The sequence below is a fragment of the Chlorocebus sabaeus genome, chromosome 12, assembly GCF_047675955.1.
Source record: "Chlorocebus sabaeus isolate Y175 chromosome 12, mChlSab1.0.hap1, whole genome shotgun sequence".
Lineage (NCBI taxonomy): Eukaryota > Metazoa > Chordata > Mammalia > Primates > Cercopithecidae > Chlorocebus > Chlorocebus sabaeus.
Window position 1 is genome coordinate 45,378,680 of NC_132915.1, and position 22,629 is coordinate 45,401,308.

A 22,629-nucleotide genomic window follows, 5' to 3' on the forward strand; every position below is an offset into this window, starting at 1 on the left:
ATGTTCCCTCCTGGGTGAGAAACCTTGTTTTAAAGGACTTGGGTCAGGAATGGTAAATAGATTTTGTCTCTAGAGGATCTCTGATAAATTGGTGATGCTTGGAGGGCTGTGCTGACAAAAGCTGTGTGGCCACATCTGGGCTCAGGGGAAAAGATCTGGGATTGATTAGAATGGTCTGCTAAGGTTGAGGGAATAGGGGCAGTAGGAGTGCTCTGTATTTGTTACACCTGCCTATGTTGGTAGATTGTTAAAGCCAATATCCTATGCCTGAAAGGAGGCTGTTCCTGTAGTCTGGGAAAGAAGCAGAAGGGCCTGAAGTATAGTTGAGGCTGTCAGGGTTAGAGAGGTAAAAAATAGGGTGATAAATGTGAGATTTTTGGAGCTAGAAGGAGAAAGACTTGGGAACCAAATTGGTGCACAAAGTAAAGGTGAGAAAGACTCAGATAAGATTCTGAGGTTTCAATGACTGAGAGGTGTGTATGTGTTCAACTAGCTGGACCATAGCTCCTTGCCAACTGGGACTAAGTCATAGTTGGGGCTGTTATGGCAAAATACCTTAGACAGGGTAGTTTATAAACAGGAATTTATTTACCACAGTTCTGGAGGCTAGGAAGTCCAAGATCAAGGCTCTGTCAGATTTGGTGCCTGGTAAGGGGCTGTTCCTCATTGATGGCACCTTTTGTTTGTGCTCACATGGCAGAAAGGCAAGAGGGCAGGGCAGCTCTCTGGGGCCCGTGTTTTAAGGTCACTAATTCCATTCATGAGGAGAGAGCCCTCATGATCTAATCATCTCCCAAAGACCCCGCCTTTAATACCATCACCTTGGTGATTTGGTATCAACACATACATTTTAAGGCAAGGTCACAAACATTTAGATAACAGCAGACTGAAAATTTGAGTTACTCTTTATATACCTAGTAGTAGTAGCAGCAGCAGTAGTGGTCATCATCAGTCTTTTTATTTTCTAGTTCATTACACCTCTGTGTATTTTATATGAATGGCATATTTGGATGAATAGATAAATGTACAGATTCATATTTAGTTATGTACATATTTGTTGTTTAAATATGAAAATGTGTATAGAAATTTCATCTATTTTGAAGCACTTGAAAAGATTTTAGTATATAGTCTATAGGTGTGTACTGTTCAATGCATCTTTAGTAGAAAAAGAATGTGTTGATTTAAAGTGGGTTTAGATTAAGAATATGAACATTTGATATGCAAAAGTAGCAGTGTGTATGGTGTGTTAAGGACAAAGGAACATCTGTCTGGTGCTGCTTCTCACCAGGAGGTCCCATGCTTGGTCAGGCACGCACCCACAGGGAGGGGAGAGGTGACAGAGGCTCTGGGTTTGTGACCACAGAATGCAGAGGACCTGACTCATTTCCCTTCCCGCGCTGTAGGCCGTGGTTTGTGGTGGTGGCTCACCACGCTGGCCAGGAGCTTGCCTCTCCTACCATTCCCACTCCATGTGATCGCTTCTGAAGGTGCCAGCTCCTGGCTTTCCATCTGGGGAACGCAGACATTTTTTTCAAGAGGGTGGAGGGAAAATCAACATGAAGATTAATGGAGTTCAAAGCAGAAAGAGAATGAAAATACTGGAAACCTTTGCCTGTGATTCAGTGTTCAGGGGCACAAGAATACACTTGAGACAAAGAAGAAGAGCCAAGTTGAGTTCTGGGGCCAGAGCTTTGAGTTTAAGAAATCTCTTAAAGACCTCACTTTATGCAATATGGCCTTGAAATTAGCGGTTGAATATTGCCCACTTTCTCTTCTTTCTTGAATGCTGGCTAGGGGCTTAGGTTTAAGATGAATTTTAGGAGCATTCCTCTGAAAATAGGTTTTTCAGCCTGCATTTGTAAAAATAGCTTCTCCCAACTAGAACACCAACGCATGTTCCGCATAATGTGGGCGTTCTATGGGATAACACGCTACTAAATACTACACAAAAGTAAGTTATTAATCTCATTTCAAGTAGCATAGGAAATTTTTAGTGACTAGTAAATCCAATATTTCACACTCAAAAAACTTGAAAGAATGTTCAGTACAAATCTAACATGTGTTAAGTTGTATGTATACCAACCAGCAGATCCACTCTTCACTGTAGACGTTGGCAATAATCTAGCCAGACTAGAGTCACAGTGTTTACTGTGATATGCTAAATTACCTGAATCTGTTGCACCCTGATTTCTCTCTGAAAAGCCAAGTTGTTGATGGTCAGGGAGCTACTCCCTCAATTGGATCTGTATAGGGCTTCGGGGAAATCGAATGGCCAGTTAAGCTAATCACAGGTGTGAATTCCTTATGGGCCCCCTGAGGACAGCCCAGAGAATGCGTTTCCCAGCTGCAAGAGGTACACTGAATCATAATATGTAACCACATCCTGAGGGGTCGATAGGATTCCCTGGCTGCCAAACAGGGCCGTTTTTGATGAGGCTTAGCTAGGGGGAACATGTCGAGGTGGGGTAGCTACTGGACACCACGGTCCGTGAGCATGCCCTCCACCCCAGGGCTCTGCGGGATGTGGCAGCCCCCAGAGCTGGGCAGGGAGCAAGCTTGCCCTTCCTCAGTTCCCACTGCTTACTCTTCAGCAGGGGAGCACAGCCAGTGCTGCTCAACTCACAAAATGGTGCCAGACGGGCCCTGAGAGAAACACGTTCAAAGGCCTTTTTGTCTAGGAATGCATCCGTGCCGAGGAAGGGAATGTTATGCATGACATGCCCGGATGGGCTTTCAACCCACCCAAGTCCAAACCTCATTTGCTCTCTGGGAGAGAGGAAGGTGGCAGGAGAGGAAGCCAAGTGGGCAGGATGCTGCCAACATTCAAGCGGGAAGGGCCCTGCTCTGGAATGAGCACGCTGGCAGAGGAATGCATTTTAGAAATGTTGTGGTGAATGAGACACCGAAGTTTATTTTAAAATGAAAGATTTATGAAAATAGCCTGATACCTGAGGGAAAAAAAGAGACGAGAGTTGAAATAGATGATGGTTTGCAAGCTTGGATGATGTGGAACATGAGAGAGCAATGTGGAGGACTGGCTGGGAGGAGAAGGACCACTGGCCATGGGCGAGAGGCCAAGAAGAGAGTTCGGGGAGGGCAGCGGAGGGCATAGGTGGCCAGTCTGGGATCTGGCTTCTATCCTACTTCCACATTAGTTTCCCTGACCTGGGAATGTTTTCTCATCTGTACAGTGGAGTGGGGACCGAGACACATTGTTGCAAAGCACAAATATCCAGGTTGGCTCCAAGAAGCAGAGAACTTTTTGTTTGTTTTTTTAGAGGCAGGATCTTGCTCTGTTGCCCAGGCTGGAGTACAGTGGCACCATCATAGCTCGTAGCAGCCTCAAACTCCCAGGCTCGAGTGATCCTCCCGCCTAGGCCTCCCAAAGTGCTGGGATTTCAGGCATGAGCCACCATGCCTGGCCAACAGGGAACTTATTGTAAGGATAAGGATTAGCTCCTAGAACCTGAGGAAGGGGTGAGAATCAAGGCAACTGTAGGGATTTGGCAAAACAGGGACAAATGTGCAGGTTCTCCAGGGTCTGGAATCCAGGTTTAAGGAGCTCTAAAAGTCTTCTGTCTTAGTGCAGCTCCTCCCCAAGATCCACATTCTTAGGAGGGCAATTCCAGCTGGTTTAGCGTGGGTCATATTCTCACCTCCTGGCCAGAGGAGGGCACCCAAACCATGAGCCAGGGAAGAGAGGTTCCCAGAAGAGGACTGAGGGAACTGGAGCTGGACAAACAGAAACACTGGTGTCCACTGTGCAGGGTTAGGATTAAACCACAAGCAGGCATCATCTCAATTCCACAGAGTCATGGAAGCAAGGGAAGGCTGTAGTCTATGTCTGATAGTGCTGCTTTGTATGTGTTATTACAGGGGTCCCCAGCCCTCAGGCCATGAACTGGTACCAGTCCATGGCCCGTTAGGAACTGGGCTGCACAGCAGGAGGTGAGTGGCAGGAGAGCAATGTACACTTCATCTGTACTTACAGCCACTCCCCATCGCTCACATTATGGCCCAAGCTCCACCTCCTATCGGAACACCAGCGACGTTAGATCCTCATAGGAGCACAAGCCCTATTGTAAACTGCATGCATGGGATCTGGGTTTCGTTCCTTATGAGAATCTAATGCTCGATGATCTGTCTCTGTCTCCCATCACCCCCAGATGGGACTGCCTAGTTGTAGGAAAACAAGCTCAGAGCTCCCACTGATTCTACATTATGGTGAGCCGTATAATTATTTAATTATATATTACAATGTAACAATAATGGAAAACCTAGGGCAATAAATCTAATGCGCTTGAACCATCCCGAAACTATCCCCCTAGCCCCACCCCGTCTGTCGAAAAACTGTCTCACACAAAACCAGTCCCTGGTGCCAAAAAGTTTGGGGACACTGTGTGACTGTATTAACCTTCCACAGTCTCCCTGAGAAAGAGGAAACTGAGGACAGAGAGACTCAGGAAATTGTCTGGGTTCTCCCAACATCCTATGCTAAGATCAGGTGGCAGGACCCCAAGGGCAGGCGTGCCTCCTGATTGTCAGTGGTGTCCACACAGGGAGCTCAAGGGAAGAGGGGAGTGGAATGGTGTCTTCCAGCCTGAGGCTGCCCCAGAATTCTGCATGCTTCATATGTGCACAACAGAATTTTTTCACCTAAGCTTCTTAATGTAAGTTTGAAGATCAAGTGCTTATCTCATATCTTACATATTTTCAGGAATGCTGGAAGAGGGGAAACAGGCCACCTAGTAGCATTTTCAGAAAGAATTACCTAGGGGAAGGAAGCAACAACGTGCACTGACAGGTGCTAGGTTCAGTCACTGGCTTTGGGTTGCCACAGAGCCCTCCTTGTTTCTGTAGCAAGAGGTGTGGCTTCAGTTGCGTTGGAGTTCCCACCATTGGCGTCTATCAGCCTTCCTTACGAAGAGATGCAAAGATTTAACGGTTTCAGGAGGGAGGCCACCTAATTTGACACACATTTGACACACACATTTGACACATTCTGCACATTCTTGTACTAGAATAATAATAGGCTGGTGAGATGGCATTTTCAACGGGTGGCAAACTGCCCTTTTTACCTCACTGTGGGAAGGGAGATCTCACACATTGTTTCCACAGTAATTTGATTTCAGCTGAGAACAACTGCAGGAGACACTGTTGGGAATGCAACCAAGGTTCAATGTGGAGCTCATTACTGAAATTAGATGTTTCAGTGCATGTGACATAGTTGAGTTCTCTTGAATGCCTCAGGGAAGCCTCCTGTCGTGAGTTCTGTCCATCAGAATGGACAGGGGGCCAGTGTTCTCCCCACTCTGATGGACACTGCCCCAATCCTGGGGCGCAGGTGGCTTGAGTGTTTTGGAAAGCTAATATAGCCTGAAGACTTTACCTACCAAAGCTCCCCTGGATCTCAGGTTGGTACTACAATCATGTTTTTCATGTTGTGGGCTTTATTCTCCAGAGTTTTTACATGTGGCGTCCTCCATTTGGTTTTCAAGTTTTCTGGGCCCAAAGGTTAACTTGGAGAGTGGGGTCTATCCTCTTCTATCCCCAGGCCAAACTTAATAAATGCGCAATTGAGAAGAAACATAGTACACTTGATATGCAAACACAGTTTCAAATAGAGTCTGCCAGTCCCTATTTTTCAACCAGATGGCTACCCCTAAGACCTTTGACGACTCTGTTAGTAGCACTGAGTCAAATGAATTATATACTGAGAATAAAGAAAACTTAGGTAAGGCAGCGTTTTGTAAGGGAACTGTTTTCTTAGCTCCCAGGTTTTGACTGCAGCTCTCAGCTAATTCAGATATCTGTTTATAATAGCATTTGGAGAGATCCTTCAAACTGGGTCTTAAAAACAAAAAGAACATACTAAGAAAGAATCCACAGGAGGATTTGAACTGCTTATATGTTAATACATAATTAACATGGACATTATTAGAAATAAAAAACTAACACAGTGGATCCCTTTTAAAAAAATTTCGGTTCTTTCCCCCTAAGTCCCTTATGCAGTTATGTCTAAGAGAATTGTCTTCTTTTTTTGTGGGGTGTGCTTTCTCTTAATTTAACACCCAAGTTCACAGATTACTTCCTGCCCTAGGATCTGTGGCGAATGTCACCACCTGTGACGGGGCTCTTATTTATGAACTGAGGAACATTCTCCATCTTTGTATGTATGCTAATTCAAAATCCACTCCAAGTTCCAAGCATTTATGATGACTTCTAAAAGAGATTACTTTCCTCCAGCATTCTTTGCTTACCACCTGCTTCTAGTTACTTATTTCTCCAGGAAAGATTTACCTTTCTTTCAGCATGGCCTTATGGCTTTCTGTCTCCGAACATTTTCTCCCTGCTGCCTCTGTGTGTTTCATTCTCCCCTTACTGAAGATTAGAGGAGGGGATTGATATTTGTTTCAACAAATATTTATTCAATATCCACTATGTCAGTCACTGGGCTAGGTGTTGTGTGGAAGAGTAACTTACACATTTGATCAGAGTTGAAAATAAATTCTACCGCTATGCAGAAACATGCTCACCTTGATGTTTCCTGAGAAACACTATCAACACCTTCCCTGGTTACAGCAGCTGACTCTTACCTTTAATAATTTTGTGCCCACAGCTGGGGGTACACAATCATTGATGGCATAGCTTTATACAAGAGAAGTGTTGAAGAAAAGTTATTGGTTTCAGGGATACTAATTATTTCCTCTAATGATCACTTCTTCCCTTCCTCTAGGTCCTCTTGCCAGAAAAGCTCTCTCTCCACAGACCAACAGGAAGTTCCCTAAGTACTATGAGACCATGTCTCTGCCTATAGCTGGCTGCATTGGACATGGATTCCTGGCCCAAGGGGACAAAGACACAGAAACTACGTTAGTTGTGTTGGGAACATAAATTGGAAAGGCAAGTATTTGTGAAAGCTGAGACCTACATTTTGTGGTTTCCACGATGGCCCAAGAACAGGCCAAGAAAGCCATCAGCACAAAGAGACAAAAGAGAAATTTCTCTATCTTAACTAGCACAAAAAAAGTCTCTCAATTGTCAATCAAGAATTCTGAACCAAGAATCCAATGCCTTACTTCGGTTTGAGGTTTGAATTTACACTATAGATGTGCTCTAGGAATATCTTAGATGAGATATTGACATAAAAATGTGGTTCTATACTATTCAGCCATAAAAAAAGAATGAAATCCTGTCATTCACAGCAACATGGATGAGCCTGGGGGACATCATGTTAAGTGAAATAAGGCACAGAAAAACAAATACTGCGTGTTTTCATTTGTGGGAGCTGAAAAAGTTGTGCTCATAGAAGTAAAGAGTAGAATGTTAGGATCAGGGATGAAGAGGAAAGGATGGTTACAGATACAAAATTACAGCTAAATAGAAGAATAAGTTCTAATGTTCTATAGCATTGTAGGATAACCATAGTTAACAATAATTTATTGTACATTTTCAAATAGCTAGAAGGGAGGATTTGAATGTTCTCAACACAGAAATGATGTGTTTGAGGCGATAAATATTCTATTTACCCTGAATTGATCATTACATATTGTATACATGTATGAAAATGCCACTCTGTACCCAATAAATATGTACAATTATCACATGTCAATTAAAAAAATAAATACATGGGTGAATAAATGTGATTCTAGGCCATGATGCCTTGCAATCATGAACCAAGCACAAAACTCTCCAGTAGGTCACATCCTCAACCCAGACCACACAAGATCCCCTGAATAGATACAGCTCCACTGAAGATGATCTCAGCTTCCAAAATTATGAAGCACATTAGAAATGGTTCCCCATGAGAGAGAACCAGTGGATAGAATACACAGTGGGATCAGATCCCCAGGCACTTCAGGTAACAAACATGTTACATAAGGACTATGTTTAAAATGATTCAAAGCATAAAATTAGGAATTGAAAACATAATAAATTATGACAAATATATAATATACCATGAAAAAAATAAGAGATTTGAAAAAGAAACAAATGAAACTTCTAAAAGTAATAAATATAGTCATCAATTTTAACAGATTAGACTTGGTTAAAGGAAAAAGTAGTAAACTGGAAGAGATGTAATTCCAATTCAGAATGCATCACAAAAACATAAACATGTGAGGGAGTAACTAAAGAAATGGAGGAAAAAGTGAGAAAGAATAAGAGTTTAGAAGTAGAAATAGAAAATGAAGGAGAAGAAATATTCAGAGAGAAAAAAGACTGAGAATTTTTTTTACAATGGCTAAAAGATAAATATCATGAGATTCAGGAAGTAAGGTGAGCCATCAGCTGAATAAGTAAGTGTGAATTCAAACTTCAAGTCCACTATAATGAAATTGTAAAATACTGATGCCAAAAAGTTCTTAAAACAATCAAAATTTTTTGGGTGGGAATATAATTAGACAGGCAGCAGATTTCTGAACAGCAACAACAGAAACCAAAAGTCAGTAAGATGACATACCCAAAGCACTAAGAAAAATCACTGCCAGTTTGCAGTTATATAGCCAGCTAAACTAGTACTCAACAACACATACAAAATTAAGGTTTTATTTGGTTTTGGTCACCAAAAATGCTCGTAAAGTAATTGCTAAGGGATTTATTTCAAGTAGAAGAAAATTGAACTAAAAAGGAAGGGATGAACTCTAAGAGGGGAAGTTAAATTTAAACAAGCATTGTCTATAGAAGTTAATATTGACCGATTTTAAGGGTATAAAAGTGAAAATGAGATATTTGACAACAATAATAGATAAAATGGGTGGGAGATGTTTGGAGCTCTGAAGATTGATAGGTGAGTAGAGATGACATTTTGTACTTTTCAAAGTCAAGTATGTGTGTTAAAAATGTAAGGGTAACATCTAAAACGTCTGTATGTATATACAGAAATACAAATAAGACTGATAATTACCAAATCAGTAGAATAGGAAAAGAGGAAATAAAGAAATCGCAATCAATCCCACTAAAAGTTTGGAAAAAAGAAAGCAAAGATCATATATAGCAAGGTAAATACAAAGCTCAAACTAAGATGGCAGAAATGAACCCTAAAAAAAAGTAAATGAATTAAATGTATCTGTTAAAACACAGAGATTATTAACCTGGATGAAAAAAATAAAAATGTATGTGGTTTTATAAGAGAAAATATGAGGGCAAAGAAAAGAACAAAAACAGAAAAAAATTAGAAAAAGACCTATCACGCAAAAAAAAAAAAAAAAAAAAAAAAAAAAGGCTGAATATATGCCTGAATATATGTTACACTTGTGCCAGACTAAAGGGCAGAATTCATGATTATTAATAAAGGTTGTTATAAAAAATATAACACTTCTAGTACATATATAATATGATAGTCTCAAAACTTGGAGTCCCAAGAGGAACTGTGAAATTACAATCATAGTAGATATTTTAACACATCTGTCTCAGGGAAGTAAAGCTGACTTTAAAAATTAGAGAGGAAGACTTTTCAACAAGTCATTTTGGGAATGATAATGACAGTTGTCCAAATAGTGCATCTGGTTCCAGCTCAATGAGGTTCAGGGTCCTTCTTAAGCAAACTTTCCGTAGTAAAATCCTATGAGGAGGAGGGAGCAGGATTCTCTGACCTTTGCTGTCACCTGTGCAGGACTCCCTCATGTGACTGAGTCCCTTATTCCAGCCTTGACTCGGGGAGGGGGTGATTTTGGCATGTGAGTACTGCTGTTATGTAACTTGGCTACGATTTTTTTCCTTCTGCTTTTTAAGTTAGTGCAAGCTATTGTGGCCTCAAGATTCTTTGCACACAGCTGAGGCTGCAGAAAGTCACACGTGTTAGAATGCAGGCTAAATGGCTGTCACAAAGACATGGAAGAATACAGTGGCTCAGAGGAGGCTGATGATTTCTCCTCATGGAACAGTCTAGGTTCCCTGCAGGTCGGTAGCCCTAGGAAGGTAGGTGGCGCTGTTCCATAAAATCATCTAGTCTCCTGTTGTGCTGCTCCAGTAGCCCCTAAGGTTGTCCTCTTCCTCATTCTTATGTCTGCGTCCCAGCCCATGGGAAAGGCAAGCAGCTACTTTAAAAAGTTGTGACCCAGAATTTGCCCACATTACTCCCACCATGTCCATCTCCTTGGAAATCAGTCACTCAGTCACATGGCCCCCCTGAGCTACGTGGGTGTCTGGGAAATACCATCTCCAGCCAGGCAGCCATCTTCCTTGCTTCTGTGTGTGAGTGTAATGGGGTGCGGGGTGGAGGTGGAGGTGTGTTCATTCCATTGCCAGAAGGAAGGAGATTGGACCGGTTAACAGAAGAAAATGAACAGTGTCTGCCACAGCATACAAGTTTATTTCTAATCATCGCCTACTCATTACATGTGAGGGACACTGGAACCTTTCAGAATCTCAGTTTCATCATCTAGAAAACTGCACCTCACAGAGTTGTTATTAATGGCAATCAAGTTGAAGGGAGGAAAGGTGAGGGCCAGCTGGGTGCCCTGTTACCCCCTCACTCCGCAATCCCTCCTCTGCATAGCACAGAGGCCCCTAGCCAGACGCACACTCCGCCACAGAGCCACAGGCACCGTGTTGGAGGCTGGCCAACACTTTGCCCAGTCCTGCCTCTGTTCCTGGAGCCCCTCTTTCCTTATCTTGATCCCCCCAACTTCTCCCTCCTGCACCGCCCCCGTGAAGGGATTCTGCAGATTGATGGACTGTCATCTAGAAGGTGGATGCAGACCTCAGATTCCTGAGTTCTTGAAGGAAAGGGATTAATGAGCCCTCAGAGTTGTCTCTGGGCTGGAGCTCATCTCGGTGCCTGCTCCAGCTGGGACAGCCCACCGCAAAGAGAAAGGCAGGCAGCTGCGAAGCTTTGGTCATGCTGCCCTGTAGGTGACCTGTCAGGTTTTGTTTGTGATTGTTTGTGCCCAGTGGTGCAGGTCACATGCTGAGCTCCTCCCAGGAATTTGATTGTTTGCAGTTGTAAAGTGCAGGAGCTTGGATCTGTCCGAGCAGAGGGTTAAATCATAGAGTGTTTTACAAGAGCAGCTATACGGAATGCCTTGTTTTCTCCTTATATGGCTATTTTTCTCAGTCCAGAATCCCAGGGTGTATTTTACGTGGTTGAAATACACAAATGGAGTCACAGTCTTAGCCAAACATGCTATGTGGCTTTAAAATTAACAAGCTTCTCTCTACTTCTGTACCTCAAACACACATTCACATGCACAGTTTCTGTTGAGACTCTGCGAAGATACTCTCTCTCTCTCTTTTTTTTTTTTTTTGCCAAAAATATTTGATGGGGGTGAATTTCTACAATTCCCTTGCTTTATGTATAAGAAATATTTCTTTTGAGGAGAGTCGTTTGCAAGCATGTGGGTCAAACCTAAGCATCAAGTTTTTAATGAGCGGCTACTGTGTATGTAGCTAACTCTAGGGTATAAAGACAGAACTGGGTGCCCAACATTAAAATATGACAAGGAAAGATGTTTAATGAAAGTTCAAGATGACACTGGGCAAAGTAGCAGAAGGCAGCACTAGGTGAGTAAGCGCATGGGCTTCCTTTCCCGCAGGGGCTCAAAGGAAGGAGAAATCTGTTCAGATTGGTGTGTTCAGGACAGATTTCATGGAAGAAGTGGAGGTTCGAGCTAGTTGGATTTGGCCAACTAGGTCAGTGGGAGTGGGGAGGCATTTGGGTGCAGGGAAAAGGCCTAAGAGAAAATACAGAGGAAATAAAACGAAGAAGCTTTTAGAAGACAGCAAATAGTCCAGTGTCTAGAGCAAATGGCTTATGTAGGAGAAAAGGAGTTTTAGGTGGGAAAGATAGGCTGAGGCTGGGAATGTTCTGTATAAGGCGAAGAAGCTGGGGTTTTTGTTTCATGGTAAAGGGAAGGCAATGAAGACTTTTTAGTACTTATTTTGATCTGAACCAGGTGTCTGAGTTACAGGATTTCCAATAATTTATATTTCTGAAACTTTTTTTTTTTTCTTTTAGCCTGCGTTAGTGAATATCACTTAACCCAGAAAACTAGGATTGGATTAATTAAATATGATGTTTGGATATTGAAAATAAGAGGGTTTATCAAAATTTCCTTATTGTTGATTTCATAAATGAGAAATACAGAGTTTAATATTGAATATAGTTCTTGGCCACACCTTCTGGAACACAAATTATGAACTCAGGTTTTTCAGGGAAAAGTTGAATGACCAACTTTCATTCTTTGTGGGCACACGAGGAAATTTTGGAGAAAAAATTTGGCATTGGATTCAGATCCAGAAACACCATATTTTGAGCAAGTTTGGATGAAAATGTGCATTTTGGGGGCATTTTGGAGATAAAATCTGGCATGGGAATGATGTTCCCTAAAGCCAACTTTCTGAGTCTCATTCAATCTTCATTTTAGTTTTCTTTCAGAGATAAAAACTGAAATTTTTGTGCATACTATAACTGCAAAGAAACTGCCAGGGAGTTTTAATGACTTTCCCAGACTCAGTCAGCTAGTTCATGGTGGAGCAAGACTGTTGCGAAGCTGGTCGGATCCAGGCAGCGTCTCTGGAACAGTGAGCTGGCAGTGGGCGGGCTCCAGTGGATTAGAGCACAGACACATAGTCAAGGAGGCAACCAAATTAGACCAGAGCCTTTTGCAGCCAGGCAAGTGTGAGATGGTAACAAGACAACTGGGAATGAGGCATGAGAGAGAAAGCCCTTATGAAGAGGATCATGAGGATTCTGGCCTGAGAGAAGAGGGCTCCATCAACCTAACAGGCAGCCTCTGAAGGCCAGGCGGCAGGTAGGGCTTCTGGGCAGGGCCAGCTCCAGCAAAGACTGAATGATTGAAGGCATTTTGTTCCCCAGGGACCTTGAGGAAGTCACTTGATTTTTCTGAGTCTCAGCTTCTTCCTGTGCTAAATAAAGTGAATTATAACCCCTGAGGACAAAGTGTTAAGAGGATTAAGTGAGAAGACTGGATGAAGCATCTAGCTCAGTCTCTGGGACACATTTGAGTTCAATACAGATTTTTTGAATGAGTGCCATCAAGAACTGTCAAGCTAGCAATGATATGGAGACCTGCAGTTTCTCTCGGGGTGAGGGTGGTGATGGGGTTTATGTCCAGGAACAAAAGAGAGGCTCTAAGGAAAAGTCTCTTGGAAAATAACTCTCTTTTTTATTTTCATTTCTAACAGTTCATTAAAGAAGATGAGGGAAAATAAACACACATGTACACACACACCAGATAAAACTGAATGCTTCCTTCTGCTGGGAACACACTATAGGTGAGCAAAGTGCACCAAGGACAAGGCGGCCACCGGTAGATGCCCTTTGTAGGCCTATCAAGGATCATTTGAGATGATGCTATTTTCCTGCTTTAAAATCTCCTTCTAGAATATTTAGTGCTTACAGTGGGGAGTGCCAGGCTTCCAGGTTGCTTGTCCAGGTGTTGGGTGAGTGTTAAGCCAGTGAAGTGTGATGAGTCCAAGTCATCTCTGATCCGAGATCAGCGCTGAAACATGCAAAGGTCCCAGGATGCTGAAGCCAGAGAGGCTGGGGAAAACAACAGATACATGTGGGTTCTACATAAATATATGTACATATGGGTTCACTATCAAAGTACATATTATTTGCAAATGTTTATTGTAAAATCCATTGTGTAATACAACTCATTCTTGCCTCTGGAGAGTAAAATTTTTATTATATATTTTAGTGTTATTAATGCCGTTAGGGTATCCTTGTTCTTATATCTTGGATGACTGTTGTTAATTTATTATGACTGTATGATTTGTATTAGGGAGCTACATTACCAACATTTATTTGGGGTGTTGAAAAGTTATAGATAAATTAGTTTTGTAAGAAAACAGAATCTTGGGGATGAGTACTGAAGTATGTAGAACCAGGCCAGTTATAAAGCAGATTTCATAAAACCATTCTCAGAAATAAAAATGCATCCAAAAACCCCAACACAATATTTGTTTTCCATGGTTCTATTACACCTGCATGAAGTGGGCTCAGCACCAGAAGGGCCACATTTACCTGTGCCCCTTCCAAGACCAAAGGGAAACCTTTTGAGGAGAGACTAGTAAGTCCCAATGCTGGAGGAGATCTGTGGATATCAGGTATGGCTTTGTTCCTTACTTCTTTCTTGGACTTTTTCCTACAATAGTACTTGTGGAACCTAAGCTATCTGTCCATCTCATAGTAAATTTGAGAGAGATTTCAAAAAACTGAAGTACAGAATCTTACTACAGGACCCTTAGGATGAGTCAAGATCTTGTTCGGGTTTCAAAGAACAATTCAGTGCCCTGGCATCACAGATACATCCGTGTGAGTTGCAGTTACCCTTGTTCCAGGGTCTGGAATGCATGGTTAGCATAGGCAAATCCAGCCGAGGAGAGAGCTCAGCAGTCACCAGGGAAAGCAGTGCCATTTATTCTGAGAATGTGCAGAAACAGCATTTGATTGGGAAGAGGCCTTCGGTCATTTATCTCTCACTTTTAAAATGATGAGATCGATGTGTCTCCCCAGTGGGCTGTCCCCCTTCTATTCAGCAACAATACACTACTCTTTTCAAAGAGAAATATGCTTCCAATAAGGGGGAAGGGAGGCTGGGGGTGGTAGTGAAGGGGATCAAGCAACTTTCATTGAAGGATTCATTTTTGATTTAAATATTTTGTTCTAATCTCCAACTTCCTTTTTAACTTGGCAGAATGACCAAAAGAAAAACAATGTCCCTCCCTAGCCCAGTTTACAGCCTGCCAGAGCAGAGGATCCGGTTACTTCTTCCAAATCGTATACGTTGGGTTGTTCGATATACTAGGTTTTTTTCTTTTTACATCTATTGCTCATGTACGTGGGGTTTTCTTTTAATGGCTTGTCAAAGTGGACTTTGGTGAAAAGCCACAGGAGAAAAAAAAAGAATGAAAAATATAGATCAACTATAGCCAGCTATTTAATGCTTTTTTTTTTTTTTTTTTTGGTTCTTTGAGTATGCTGTGGAAGGAATTCTCTGCAAGTGATACATCCTGTAACTGTAGGCAGATGTAATCCCCTGGCCGTGACACAGGCAAAAATTTCCCTTCACATTGGAGACATTTGCAGCCATTTTGTTCCCTCCCACAAAGAGGAAGTGCACAGGGAGGAGGGGGCTCTGGGCCCCACGCACTCCCTGCGATGCTCCACAATTGTTTTTACAATTCCCATGGTGCCCTGTGATCGCTGCCTTGGAAGGGAAAGAAGCCCAGAGTGTTGCAGCCTGGGGTTGGAATCTGGGCTGAATCTTCTCCAAAAGCCCTTTCTCCTTCTTGTTGCCGATTTGCCCCACTCTTTGCTTTGAGCTTGGCTTCAAACTTACCTCAAGGATACATGCTGAGATTGATTCTGCCCTATCTAGTCCCTGCTCTTTTTAGCGTTATCTATAGTATGTCCTGAGAGGTACTGTTTGTGTTATATTCATTGGGACTTGTACCTTTGCTTTGTAAATATGTAAAAAGCATATTTTTTCCTTGTGGTGGAGAGTGCTTCTCCTACTGGGTGTAGGAATAAATTCCACCTTACCCAGACCAGAAATAGCATCATCAAGGTGATGTCCACTGTGGACAACTGGATCTTAGCACAGCCTAGGAGGCTTGTCATCCTCAGCACTATTGACGTTTTTAGCTGATGATTCTTTGTTATGGTGGCTGTCTTGTGAATTACAGGAGGCTTACAGCAGCCCTGACCTCTGCCTGCTAGGTGCTGGTAGCACTCCCTCCTTCACGGCTTATTGCATGGGTTGTAAGAATCAAGAATGTCTCCAGACATTGCCTAGTACTCCCAGGGGGGCAAAACTGCCCATGGTTTAGAACCACAGGAGCCACAGGAACTCTGGCCATGGGTAGTCTGGCCACCATGCTCTGAGATGGTAAAGGCCACAGTGAGCCCTGGAGTGTCCACTGCATCTTCTTCTAGAGCCAGAGCAGCACTTGGGGAGGCTGAGGAGTGAGCAGAACTGCCCGTCACTCAGCAGACAGCTGCTGGGATGAGGCAGGCCTGCCTAACATAAAACCAATGGAAATATTTGTTTTCAGTGACTCCTTTCTAACTCTGCAAGCTCCCATTAACCTGGTGATCTCTCATCCTTCACCCCCATAAAATCTTCTCTAAGAAAAGGTTAGATAAACCCAGGCTCTACGTCCTTGGGCTATACACATTCTTAGAACCTGGAGAGAATTTAAGCTAAAAGAAAACAACATTTCTTGAGCCTGTTAGGAGGGAGGCAATTTCCCTATGGGCTATCTCATTAATTCCTCAAATCAGCCCTGCAACAGAAGTCTTATTAACCTGTTTTACACACTGGTTAGATCACTCCCATAGACACAGTTATTGAGGGCAAAGTCTAGATTTGAATTCAGCTCTCCTTGCATCTAATAAAGGGCATGAATTTTCTGTGTTCACTATGGGTTGATGAGTGTGAGGCCAGAATACTTCAGAAAGAGGAATATTTTCAGGAGGCTCCAACACATGGATGGATGCTGAAGAAACCAACCAAGAAGTAAAGTGGGGTCCAGAGTGTGGGAACTGAGGGTTTCAGAGGAGCAGGATACATTAGAGTAGGCAGTGGCTGCCAGGCTTTCTGAGGCCCAAATTGGAGACTTGGGTCTGCAGAGCTGTGATTGTGTTCCACACAGAGCATCTGCAAGGCAATCTCTTTTCTTCCACATGCCACTGATAGTATTTTGGCAAAGCTCTGGCAAAAGTTCTCAAAATAGCCGAATTCAATGGACATAGTTCTCCCTCCACTGGACGTTGACATTTGACACGGTGATATGGTTTGGCTCTGTGTCCCCACCCAAATCTCATCTTGAATTGTAGCTCCCATAATTCCCACGTGTTATGGGAGGGACCTGGTGGGAGATAATTGAATCATGAGAGTGGTTTCTCCAATTCTGTCCTCTTGGTAGTGAATAAGTCTCACAAGATCTGATGATTTTATAAGGGGTTTCCCTTTCACTTGACTCTCTCATTCTTGCTTGCGCGCTGCCATGTAAGATGTGCCTTTCACCTTCCACCATGGTTATGAGGCCTCCCCAGCCACGTGGAACTGTGAGTCCATTAAATCTCTTTTTATTTACAAATTACTCAGCCTTGGGTATGTCTTTATCAGCAGTGTAAAAACAGACTAATACACACAGTAAACCACTCCCTTCTGGAAATAACCTTCAGTCGTTCCCCAGGCATCTCACTCTCCTTCCCTCCCTTCACTCTGACCATTCCCCCCAAGTCCCCTTAGCTGGGTGTTCTCCTACTGCTTGCTAGAAAGCATGGACTCTAAGGACTACATCCCTGGCCTACTTGTTTCATCACTTACCACAGTTTCCCTGGGTGACCTCTTAAACTGCAGTATATTTAGTTCCTGAATTTAAGAACGGCCGCTTTTAAGTCTGACTCCAGCTCAGACCCTTTAGGGTAGGGAGTGTGGGTGGCATTTTCATCCAAATGTCCTCTGGGTACCTTGAACTCAACATGTCCCAAACAGAACCCACGGGCTCTTAAATCCGTGCCCTCCTGGTCTCTTTCCAGTTGATGGTCCATCTATCTATGCAACTGCCCAGGCCAGAAATCTGGGAGTGATCCTAACCATCTTCCTTTCACCCACCCCTGCCTAATAAGCCTAGTTCTACCTCCAGCATCTCGTAGGTCTGTTTCCTCTTCACTACCTCCTGCCACTACTTTAGTACAGGTGCTTTTAGGAGTCATTCCTCGACTATCACTGCAGCCTCCAGATGGTCCCCCGTCTCTAAAGCCCTCTTAATTTTCTACCTGTGGCCATTCTTTCTTAAAGATATATGACCATCACCAAATTCTATTTGAAGGTTTTTAAAATCTCACCATTTTCAGGGTGAAATCCAATAGTTTAGTCAGACATACCAAGTCCTTTGTTACCTGGGAAGTGGGTAAGAGTCAGGAGCACCTGGATTCGAATCCTGGTACCTTGGGTAAATGACTCATCCTCTCTCAACATCTGCTTCCTCAATTGTAAAATAGGGATCAACCACAGTATTCATATAATCTATAAAAAGCACTTTTAAGAGCACGTGGCCCATATTAAGAGATCAATAAACATTCTTGATCATCGTTGTTGCCTGGCTTCCAGGTTGTGATGGGTGTGAGGTAAGGGGACACTCGTGGAAGAGCTCTACCCCTGCACATCCTCCCATTTCTTCATCTTTGCTTCCTCATCTGACACAGAACTGACGGCTCTCAGAGAGGTAGGGAGTGGGGACAGAGGAAGGATGAACACATTGCCTGCATTGGCAAGTTGGCTCAAAGGGATGGCCCTCAGTGGAAACGCATAGGCAGAAGAAGAAGGGTTTTGAGTCAAAGCACCATGTCACTTGTCAAGTTTTGACATTGGCTGCCAAGCTTGAGTTGCATCCTCTCTAAGAATTCACTACTCAGTCCCTTGAGCTTCCTTTGGAGCAACTTTAAGAGGTCTAGCGTGTTCCCAGTACCATTCTCCCTGATGGCTGAACTCGTGGGAAACATGTAGAGCCCTTATTGTATACAGATGGCACTCTGCATGGCAGTGGGGCTGGACAGGAAAGGTGCAGACTGATGGGCCTCTCTCTGAGGAGGGAGCTGGCTGAGGGAGGGAGGATGGCAGGTTGCCTTGGAAGGCCCCATCTTGAAGAGTGAGCTGGAGGCACCAGGTGAAGTGGGGCCAGCCAATGCCACATTACAAATTAGTGACCTGGGGCCCTGGCACTTCAGTAACAGTGACAACCCCCCTCTGTTTCTTTCAGGGTCCTCTTGTGCCCCTTATCCTTTAGAGATGAAGACCACAGAGTTGGGGGCAAAATTTTCAGGGTTAGAACCTCAGTTCTGCCGTTTAGTAGCCAGTGTAACTTTACGTAAGTGGCTTTATCTCTCTCTCTTTTTTCTTTTCTTTCTTTCTTTTTTTTTTTGGAAAGTAGAGAAATAAAGAATGGCTACTGTGTAGGCAGAACACCCGGCTCTAATCTCCTTATGCCTCAGTTTTCTCATCTGTAAAGTGGGGATAAGATAATAGTAGCACCCACCTTACAGAGTTATTGTGGGAATTTAAATGAGTTGTTAGAACAGTACCTGGCATGTGGTAAAAGCTGTGGACAGGCAGTATTAACAAGGGTTTCAGGGAGGCATTTAGACCACACAATAGGCTGGGAGACAGAAGTGCTGAGTTTGGTGCCAATCATAATACAGAAAGACAAAAAACAAAAAAAAAACAAAAACAGACACCCAAACACCATAATCCCAAATGTTGAAATCCCCAAAGATCAAAATCCCTAAAAATTACAATCCCTAAAGTCTAAAATCCTTAACATCTAAAATCCCTAATGTCTAAATTCGGAAAATCACAATCCCAACAGATTAAAATCCTGAATGTTGAAATCCTGAAAGCCGAATTCTAGGGAAGGGATTAGTATATTTTCAGTTGCGTGCAGGATTGCTGCATTGTGTTAGTTGCATCATATTAGGCGGAACAATTAACTTGCTATTGTCTTTATTTGGAAATGAAGTATGGCTGACAGAGGTGTGTGTGGGTGCCAAGTGGATGAGGGATAGAATTGTGGACTTAATTTTAGGTGTCAATTTGACTGAATTAAGGAATACCTGGAAACCTGATAAAGCATTATTTTGGGTGTGTCTGTGAGGATGTTTCCAGAGATTAGTGTGTGAGTCTGAATGAATTAGGCAGGGAAGATCTGTCCTCAGTGCTGGTGGGCACCATCTAATCAGCCGGGGCCTAAAGAGAACAAACACAGAAGGCAAGTTGGTCTTTCTCTGAAGCTGGCACAGGCTTTTCTGCTGCTGCCTTGGATATCAGAACTTCAGGCTAGCTGGTCTTTGGGCTCCAGGACTTACACCAGCAGCACCCTGGGTCCCGAGGCTTTTGACGTTGGACTGAGATATACACCATCTGCTTTCTAGGTTCTGAGGGTTTTGAGCTTGTACAGAGCCACACTACCAGCATCCCCGGGTCTCCAGCTTGCAGATGGCCTGTCATGGGGCTTCTCAGCCTCCATAATCATGTGAGCCAATTCCCCAATAAATCCCCTCTTGTATATCTATATCAATATCCTATTGGTTCTGTCCCTCTGAAGAACCCTGACTAATATAGATTTGATACCAGGGAAGCCAGATATTATTCTTTTTTACAGTGTTGTTTGTTTGTTTTTAACAAGGTCTCACTCTGTCACACAGGCTGGAATGCAGTGGTGCAATCTTGGCTCACTGCAACCTCTTCTTCCCTGGTTCAAGCAATTCTCCCACCTTAGCCTCCCAAGTAGCTGGGATTACAGGTGCATGCCACCACACCCAGCTAATTTTTGTATTTTTAGTAGGGACAGGGTTTTGCCATGTTGGCCAGGCTGGTCTCGATCTCCTGACCTCTGGTGATTCACCCACCTTGGCCTCCCAAAGTGCTGGGATTACAGGCATGAGCCACCGTGCCTGGCCTTCTCACTGTATTTCTTACAGCACAATGGAAGATCTGTGTAATTGTTGATAAGCAAATGTATGAGGCTACCTAATGATAAAGGATAAATGTTTAAAGGCTAATTATTACTGGTGCTGCAAAAGCATAAATTGCTTAATTGCAATGGCCAAGCAATAATCCAGTTTTTGAATGGACAGCGTATACTTTCAAAATTTGTAGACCACAACCACTGTCCAAATACAAATACAACACTCGCTGTATTTTGAAGATCTTAGAGGTAAAAATGCAGATGAACAGTACAAGAACTCTCCCCTGGCAAATTATTTAATCATGTATGACTTCTGCCCCTGTGCGCACAGTGCCAGTTAGCCATACTGTTTTTCACCTTCACATTATTACCAATACTGGAGGCATGAATTATGTAAACTTTAGGGAGTTCTAATTAGTTTTATGCACTGTTTTGCAAATTTGACACCACAGAAGTGCATTATCACAATGTTGTCTTTGTATATGAGCATTGCACATGTCCATAAAAATGTTGAAACTCCCTCAATAAACGAAGAGCTGTCCTTTTCGTATATCTGCATTTATGAAAAATACAATTTCGCAAGATCTGGGCTCTTGAGCCACTGCATATGTGATAGTAGCCCCTCAAAGTTTTTGAATGATCTTGTCAAATGACTGAGGTTGTCCTTCCAGGTATTTCCAGTGACAGCAGTTATAAAACTGCTGCACACAATTACCAACCATAGTGAAGCACTTTTATACATTTCACTTTTTGACCTGCTTCTTTATGAATATGGTTCATCTGCTCATAACTTTTATACTCATAACTCTAGTTAGTATACCTGAGTGTTTATACTTACAAAAATATATTTTATTGCCTATTTTACTGTACAAAGTGGCCTATGCAGTGTTCTATCATGTTTTTATATGTTTCTGAAATAAATTCCCCTTAAAAACATAAATAAATGTTTTTTAAAGAATTTCTAAAATTATTGTTTTCCATAATTATATTTTCAGGATTTCAACATTCAGGATTGTGTCTTTGGGGATGATAGCCCAAGCTCTGCTTGGTTCTGCTATCATCCGTGTTTCTAATGATTCATGTCACTTAGTCCCTCTGACCTCAGTTTCCTTATGTAAAAGAGTGTCTGGACAATGTGTTTCCATAGCAAGCAGTCCCCAGGCCTTGGTTTTGCCCCCTGTGCTGGGAGGAGTCCCAGGCTATCCTCTCTCTCCCTGACTGCTACCCTCATCCTCTGTGAGTTACTCTTGGGTAAGTTCGCTCTGATTCCGTTTTTAGAGAGCTGTCTCTCTGGGTTCTACTTGCCAGCCCCCTCCTTGACCTTTGTGGCCCAAACACTCCCTGCTGTCACCAGCTTTGAGGTACGACCCATCCTTTGTTGTTTTCCTAAACCCAGTCCACACCATTGAAAAAAATTTGTTTATTAAACTTCCCTTGCTGCCCAGCACAAGTGCACTATGATGGATCTGGGATCAAACCCCAGTAATTCGAATCCAGAGATCTTAACCACTACACTGTCATCATCATCTCAGGATGCAAGTGAGATCACATCTCCTTAGTTTTCTAACTAAACTGATTTGAGCCCGCTGTGTTAGTCTGTTCTCTTGCTGCTAATAAAGACATACCTGAGATTGGGTAATTTATAAAGGAAAGAGGACATGTGGACTCAAAGTTCCACCTGGCTGGGGAGGCCTCACAGTCATGGAGGAAGTCAAATGAGGAGGAAAGTCACGTCTTACACAGTGGCAGGCAAGAGAGAGAACTCCCCTTTATAAAACCATCAGATCTCATGAGACTTACTCACTATTGTGAGAACAGCAAGGGAAAAACCTGCCCCCATAATTCAGTTACCTCACACCACGTCCCTCCCATGACAGGTGGGAATTACAGGAGCTACAATTCAAGATGAGATTTGGGTGGGGACACAGCCAAACCAAATCACCCCCTTTGGTTTGGGGTTGTGGACCCCATGCTTCTGTTGGAGCCTCTCCATCCTTCTGAATTGTCTCAGTCCAAGTACTGGAAGGAGGGAGAGAGGGAGGCTCCGAGGAGGCCTCTCTTGGTCCTGGTGTGATCCCTGCTGCTGTTTCTCCAGCATGTCATCGTGGGCTGTCACTGTGGAAAGCTGGCCTCATGCAGTCTGGCCCTCCTGTCTGCTGCTGTGAGACTATGGCTCATCCGGGCTGT

At 43.1% G+C, this 22,629-nt stretch overlaps 1 long non-coding RNA gene across 1 annotated transcript in view; it reads left to right on the forward strand.

Annotated features, from left to right (window-relative positions):
- Positions 1-12,188: 12,188 nt before the first annotated feature.
- The window catches only part of LOC140713048 (uncharacterized), a 60,219-nt gene continuing 49,778 nt past the window's right edge, over positions 12,189-22,629 (forward strand). Inside the window, exons 1-2 of the long non-coding RNA XR_012094928.1 lie at positions 12,189-12,752; positions 13,147-13,236. This is a non-coding gene — a long non-coding RNA (uncharacterized lncRNA). The remainder of the gene's footprint in view (positions 12,753-13,146; positions 13,237-22,629) is intronic.